An 8,057-nucleotide genomic window follows, 5' to 3' on the forward strand; every position below is an offset into this window, starting at 1 on the left:
TGTCTACTAACATTTTTTTGTCCATCGATTTGTTGTCTATCATGTCGAATAAACCAGACAAGTCTGATTTGCAGGCATGTTCATCTCATTTTCCCACTGTAAGTGATGAACAAGTTATTTTGACATAAATATAGACAAGTTTTTTTTAATGTAAACGATAATTTTGTCCACAATATTTTTTCACAAAGTAAATGAGAACATTTGTCTTCTATGTATATATATATATATATATATATATATATAACAAAAATATAACTTGTCAATTTAAGAGGATTTCAGTTATATGTTTATTAACAAACATGTCATACATACACCTAAACTCTTGTCCACAAAATAAATTAGAATTCTTGTCCACCAAAAATATTTAGTGGACAAGGTAATTTGTTATATGAAATTAAATTTGTTTACTAAAAACATGTCTTGTATATGTTTGTTACGGTTGCAAAACTAAAATAATTGGCGACGAAGTAAATAAGGAATTTTGTCTTTTTTATTATTAATTCTTTTTGCTAATTCATGTGCTATTTTCAACCTATTATTGTAGGGCAGTTTCGACATTTTAACTATCCCATATGGTAGATTGGAAAAGGTGTTTTTCTTTGTGGTAGAACTCGAAAGGTTTAAAACAATGTGACAGAATTAATAAAATTCCCTTTGTAGAATATATCATAATTATAATAGAACTATAATTTATATGATTAAAATTTTGCCTAACAAACTTATAGAAGAAAAAATTATCGCGAGATGAAGAAAGACAAATCTCCAGTGTTGGTTAGCTCTCAGTTTTTTTTTTTCTAACCTTAGTTAATACGCTAGAACAAATTGCTCATTTCATTTCATTTATATTAAAACAAAGAAAAAAAATCGTTTATACCTCATATATGAATTCTAAAAAATAAATTACTAGATAAACTAAGTTAATTGTTTTTTGAAATATCCTATCTTCGCTAGAAAATAACTTACTAGTTATTACTTAATATGTAATTTTCATAAAATAATCTTTAATCACAACAAACAAGTACAAGTTATCCAGTAAACTCTTCAATATCCAATCAATTTTTATAAAATAATTTCTTTTTTTTTGTTGTGATTAAAACTTATTTTATGAAAATTACATATTGTATATGGATATATATATATATATATATTATATATCTTCACTAATGGAAGCTAGAAAGTGTGAGTTTCAAAAACAGGTTTTTTCTAATAGTTACCTTTTCTGTTTAATTTAAATTTTAAATCATTTCAAATTAATATGACATGAGATAAAATTATTTTTTGAAATTACAACATAAAGAAAAGTTATATTTGCAAAATATTGGGTTTCCAAAAAAAATTGTGGATTTTCTTACTAATTATGTTTTGTTATCACTTAATTATTTTAACAATAATTAATTTAGAATTTTTTTATCATGTATATATTTTGGAGAATTTGTTAGAAATACCCCTTTTTCGGGATAGCTCTTTTCAAAAATACTTTTTTACACAATTACAATATGTCAAATTAATTTTTAGATTTTTTTTTTATGTTTGGGTTCTCTATCATTTAGGATATAATTTTGAGAGGTTAGGTTTTAGTATTTGGAGTTTAGAGTTTAGAATTTAGTTATTTATTAGAAGAAAAAAATTGACAATAGACAACACGAAAATATATTTTTTAAAAGTAACATAGGAAAATGAGTATTTTTGAAAATCTCTCAATATTTTTTCAATATAATTTTTAGTATGTAGAACTAAAATCCAATTTATAATATATAGTCTATATCATTTTAATTATATCACTTCACCACTTCAACAAACAAAACCATTATTCTTGTCAAAGCATTCTAGATTTTATTTGTATCATGCCATCCTTGACCATCTTTAATATCAATAAAAAACAAACGTTATTTTGCCATATAACAAAAGTAAAAAAGATCAAACAAATATCAAAATTAGACCGGTTATAAACAATCTAATCAATATTGCAAACAAGTAACAATTAGATTACCAAAACAGTAAAACAAAAATAAAATAAAATAATTAGATATTAACTAGAAACAATTACTAGAATGTTATCCAAAAGTTGGTTTATTACTCATATCTATAAATCTTTTAAAAATTACTAGAATGTTTAGTGCCCTGGGTATAATTACAATTTACCCCTTGGGTTTTGTTTTTCGAATTTGAGTAATTTTTTTTTTAAAAAATACACATCAGCAAATTAAAATACACATCAGATATGATTTAACACGTCATTAAGCAATTTTTTTTAGATCCACAGTTTTGTTTTCTCTTGTTTATATCAAAGAGAGGGAAAGTGAATAGTTTTAACTGTTCACAAACCGCGAAAGAAAGAATTATCGAAATCTCGTCTCTCGTCGCTGGCGATATACTGTCATTGTCCACTCTCTTGCCGTCAATCTCCCGCTGTCATCTCTCGCCGTCATCTCTCGCCGTCTTTACTCGTTCTCTCTATCTTCGTCGTCGCACTCTCTTTCTTTGTCGTCGCTCTCTCTCTCTTCGTCTTCTTCGTCTTCGTCTATCCGGTATGTGTCGACTGTTTAATTTCGAGTTTTCCGGCTGAATGTGGGTTTTTTCGATGATTTACGGCTGATTGTCGCCGTTGTTAATGACGGCTGATTTGTTAGATTTATTCGATTCGATGGCTGATTTACTTTTTGTTTTATGTTGCGGCTCAGTTATTTTAGGGTTTACGGCTGATTTGTTAGATTTATTCGATTCGATGGCTGATTTACTTTTTGTTTTATGTTGCGGCTCAGTTATTTTAGGGTTTACGGCTGATTTGTTAGATTTATTCGATTCGATGGCTGATTTACTTTTTGTTTTATGTTGCGGCTCAGTTATTTTAGGGTTTACGACTGATTTGTTAGATTTATTCGATTCGATGGCTGATTTACTTTTTGTTTTATGTTGCGGCTCAGTTATTTTAGGGTTTACGACTGATTTGTTAGATTTATTCGATTCGATGGCTGATTTACTTTTTGTTTTATGTTGCGGCTCAGTTATTTTAGGGTTTACGGCTGATTTGTTAGATTTATTTGGTTCGATGGCTGATTTACTTTTTTGTTTTATGTTGCGGCTCAATTATTTTAGGGTTTACGACTGATTTGTTAGATTTATTCGATTCGATGACTGATTTACTGTTTGTTTTATTTTGCGGCTGAGTTACGGCTGAGTTGTGATTGAGATATTTTGTGCTTTAGATCTGAGTTATGTGTTTGTGGCTGAGTTATGTTATGCTTTGTGTATGAGTTTGTTTTATATTATGGCTGAGTTTGTTTGATATTATGGCTGAGTTTGTTTTATGTTATGGCTGATTTATTTTATGATTTACTTATGAACTATAACAGATGTCGATGGTGAATATTTCTGAAGAACAAGCAAGGGATTACCCCCCTAGATTATTCACTGAAGGAAACTCTAATATAGAGTGTAGAGATATTAACACCAATTTCAGGATGAAAGAATTCACTCGGATAAGGGAATCAATAGGACAGGATGCGTGGGGAAAAACAAAGGATGTACCTATTGGAATAATCTCTAAGCTAGTTGATAGCCAATTCGTCTGGTCTGGTAAGGTTGTTCATTTCCTACTATGTAACCAGTTAAGGGTACATAAGAAGGAGCTTTGGTTTGTGGTCGGCGGTCAACCTATCAGGTTTGGGTTGAATGAATTTCATTATGTGACGGGGTTAAACATAGACCCAATGCCGACAGAACAGTTTGAAATTGAAGAGGAACACAAAGCGTTCTTCAGACTTTTTCAAGTGCCTAGTGGGGCAGGTCCAACGCTAGTTGAACTCAGGGAAGCATTAAAAGTGTGCCGGGGATGGGTTAACCGTGATCATCGTAAATGGTTGGGGCTGTTGCTTCTTCAACACATTGGACTTTATGGTTTGCATCATAACTATAGAATTCCATATGAAAGTGCCAAGAGAGTTTTTGATGATGAAGCAATGGAGACGTATCCGTGGGGTCGGTCAGCATTTGAATCTCTGGTTGATTCTATAAAGATGTTGCACCCTACGGGAAAGTCGTACACCCTTAGTGGGTTTACACCCGTGTTACAGGCTTGGGCGTATGAGTCCATCAAATGCTTTGGAGAACGGTTTGGGAATGCATCAGCTAATGATGGTGGCATACCGATGCTTCAATGGGGTGGAAACCGTACACGTTCTACGATGGTATCGGTAATTGCTGAAGATATCAAAGCATTTGGTGAGGTAAGATTTATATCTANGAAGGAGCTTTGGTTTGTGGTCGGCGGTCAACCTATCAGGTTTGGGTTGAATGAATTTCATTATGTGACGGGGTTAAACATAGACCCAATGCCGACAGAACAGTTTGAAATTGAAGAGGAACACAAAGCGTTCTTCAGACTTTTTCAAGTGCCTAGTGGGGCAGGTCCAACGCTAGTTGAACTCAGGGAAGCATTAAAAGTGTGCCGGGGATGGGTTAACCGTGATCATCGTAAATGGTTGGGGCTGTTGCTTCTTCAACACATTGGACTTTATGGTTTGCATCATAACTCTAGAATTCCATATGAAAGTGCCAAGAGAGTTTTTGATGATGAAGCAATGGAGACGTATCCGTGGGGTCGGTCAGCATTTGAATCTCTGGTTGATTCTATAAAGATGTTTCACCCTACGGGAAAGTCGTACACCCTTAGTGGGTTTACACCCGTGTTACAGGCTTGGGCGTATGAGTCCATAAAATGCTTTGGAGAACGGTTTGGGAATGCATCAGCTAATGATGGTGGCATACCGATGCTTCAATGGGGTGGAAACCGTACACGTTCTACGATGGTATCGATAATTGCTGAAGATATCAAAGCGTTTGGTGAGGTAAGATTTATATCTGGTTGAGTTATGGTTTAGTAACGGCTGAGTTATTATTTATTTACGGTTGAGTTATGGTTTAGTTATGGCTGAGTTATGTTTTAGTAACGGCTGATTTATGCTTTAGTGTTGGCTGAGTTATTATTCACTGATGGGTCTCATATTCTCTTATGTTACAGCCACGTGTGACTAAAATGGTTATGAAGGATGATGTACGCAAGCTATTTCATACGTGGCCAGATCAAAAAGACGACCCAGCAGTTGATCGCCTTATCCAAGACATACATGAGGATAAGTCTGTTAAATGTTTTTGGGATGTTAAAGCAGCTGTTGATTTTGATTCTCCTCCCGCAAAGAAGCAGAAAGTTGATTCTGACTCTCCTCCCGCAAAGAAGCAGAAAGTTGATTCTGACTTTCCTCCCGCAAAGAAGCAGAAAGTCAAGAAGGTGTTAGTTTCCAACAGTCAGGGTGGTGGATCTGGTGAAGGAGCTGAACAGAAGGTGGTAACCATTTTCAACAGTCAGGGTGGTGGACCGGTTGGAACTCTCATTGAGTTGGTGTCTAATTTAACCTCAAGGTTTGACACCTTGGAAAAAAACATTGGAGATAGAATAGAAGAAAGGATGAATGAAAGGTTTGAAACCAGGTTTGTATTTGTTGAGAGAGATCTCAAGCAGATGAAAGAGCACGTGCTTTCCTTGGGTGTTGGGCAAACTGGCCAAAACACTGTTGAAGACCTTGGGCAAACTGGCCAAAACACGTGCTTTCGGGATGAACTGTTGTCACTAAACAGTTAAAAAAAATTCAAAATAAAGAACCTGGTACCAAAAGGCGTTTGGGATGAACTGTTGTCACCAAAAAGTCCACCAAAGAGTCCACCAGTACCAGTAGTTCCAGGAAAAATGCACCAAAACTACTCTGTCAACATTCCTCCGGTAATGTCTGAATTATGTTAATGTTATGGCTGAGTTTCCAGAATGTTTAGGATGAGTTATCATTATCTTTAATTGTCTTCGCTATGTTATACAGGTAGTTGGCAGTGGTTTGGCTGGGTTCAGTAGGAATCTGAATAAAGAATTTGATAAAGATGATCCTCTTAATTTCATTGAGAAGTCTCCAGCTGCTACGAAACCAATTCAACGGCATAACAAGAGGAAAAATGCCAAAGATGAAAAGAAGGACAAAGAATTGGATGCAAAGAAGGCCAAAGATGAGGCGGCCGCTGCAAAGAAGATCAAAGAGTTGGCGGAAAAGAAGGCCAAAGATGAGGCAGCGGCTGCAAAGAAGGCCAACCCTAAGGCGGCGGCTGCAAAGAAGGTCAAAGAGTTGGCGGAAAAGAAGGTTGGAAATAATCCGCCAAAGAGAAGAGGTAGAAAAACTACTACGCCTAATCACGTCATTCAATTGCAATATGTAGAACCTGATTTGAATGAGGGAGTATCCGAAGCTGGTGCAAACGCTGGTGCCGACGCTGCTGACAGCAGTATATGTGATATGACAGCCGAGATTATGGCTGAAATAAATATCCTTGAACCTGAATCTGAGGATGATGAGGAGGAAACGATTAGGCTAGCTAGAATCAAAGCTTTAAGGCTGGAGAATGTTAAGCTGTCCTCGGATGGAAGTTCATTGAATAAACTACAAGCTAAACAAGCGAGGATTTTCCCTTATATTGGAGACAACGGACTGACGTGCATGAGGAAGAACTGTTCACCTGGACCTGGAATATATGATCCTCTAGCACCTGTTGATCCGGTCAAGTTGCAGAAACTTTTGGAGCTCCTAAAGAGCGCCGAGTATGACCCTTTAGACCCTTGTTAATCACATCTTGTTAAAATTATATTAACCTGTTCTTTTTTGTTTCTTAGGGATACACCATTAGGCAAGTCAACACCAAATATCAAATTCTATAGGACTCTCATCACCGAAAGAAAGAACTGGATGTCGGCTACATTTGGGTGGCTGTCTGATAAAGTAAGTTTAATTTGATGTCTGATTTATTATGTTTACGGCTGAGATATAATACATAATGGCTGAGTTATTATGTTTACGGCTGAGATATAATACATAGTGGCTGAGTTATTACGTTTACGGCTGTGTTATATAATACATAATGACAGTAGGTGGCAGTGGTATGATTTGTTATTGTTTACGACTGACTTATATTACATTATGGCTGAGTTGTTATTTACTACTCAGTTTTCTGTTTTACAGCACATGGGCGCGTTTATGAGACTCCTTAGTATTAGGTACAAACGAGATCCCTTCCCATTCCAAAACAAACGCATTTCGTTTATAGACCCGTGGTTCACCAGAACGATGATTCGTGATTATAAGATGTTCGATATAAAACCCAAGTTTTTCAAATTGACTGGCAATAGTTATGAAGATTTCGTTAAAGGTTTGATTCCACTAGATGAACCGACTAATTTAAAGTGGACAGAAGATGTGGATCACCTGTATATTATTCCACAAACTGGAAGCAATCACTGGATGGCGCTGCACGTGGATCTCATCAGAAGGCATATTGATTGCTATGATAGCATCGTGGGACAAGTAACCGAAGATAGTGATAGAAAAATGCTGAATGCTTGTAGGGCGTTTACGCGGATGATTCCAGCAATGATGAACGAGAACGTTCCTCATGAAATTCGTACACCTACTACCAGTCAGTTCGGTTTCAGGAGGAAGAGTGCCTCCAAGGTCCCTCAAAACATACAGGTTGGTGACTGTGGCGTGTACGCTTTAAAGTTTGTAGAATGTCTAGCGCTTGGTGTGTCTTTCGATGGAATCTGTGATCAGAATATCCAGGCTATACGGGTTAAAATGGCAGTAGAAATCTTCGATGAGGCACCTGATTTTATGAGTGAAGATTAAATAATGCATTATGTCCTTCGTTTCATTTCTTTTGTTAGTATATGCATTATGTACTATGATATGTAAAACATTTGGATTTCTTTTGGTAGGAATTGTACTTGGATTTGTAATACTTTGATTTGTCTATTTTCAAAATTATGGCTGGTTTACGGTTAAGTTATGGCTGATTTACCTACTTCACACGGCTGAGTTATGAAATATTTGTAAATTAAAATTATTATAACTCAAAATTAAAATATAGAATGAAAAAAATGAATATTACAATCATAATAAGCAATAAAAAGTAATAATTATAGACAAATATTGATTTTTACACAATCTGATCAAAATATGTAAAAC

This window comes from Camelina sativa, chromosome 14 (genome assembly GCF_000633955.1).
Source record: "Camelina sativa cultivar DH55 chromosome 14, Cs, whole genome shotgun sequence".
Taxonomy (NCBI): Eukaryota; Viridiplantae; Streptophyta; class Magnoliopsida; order Brassicales; family Brassicaceae; genus Camelina; species Camelina sativa.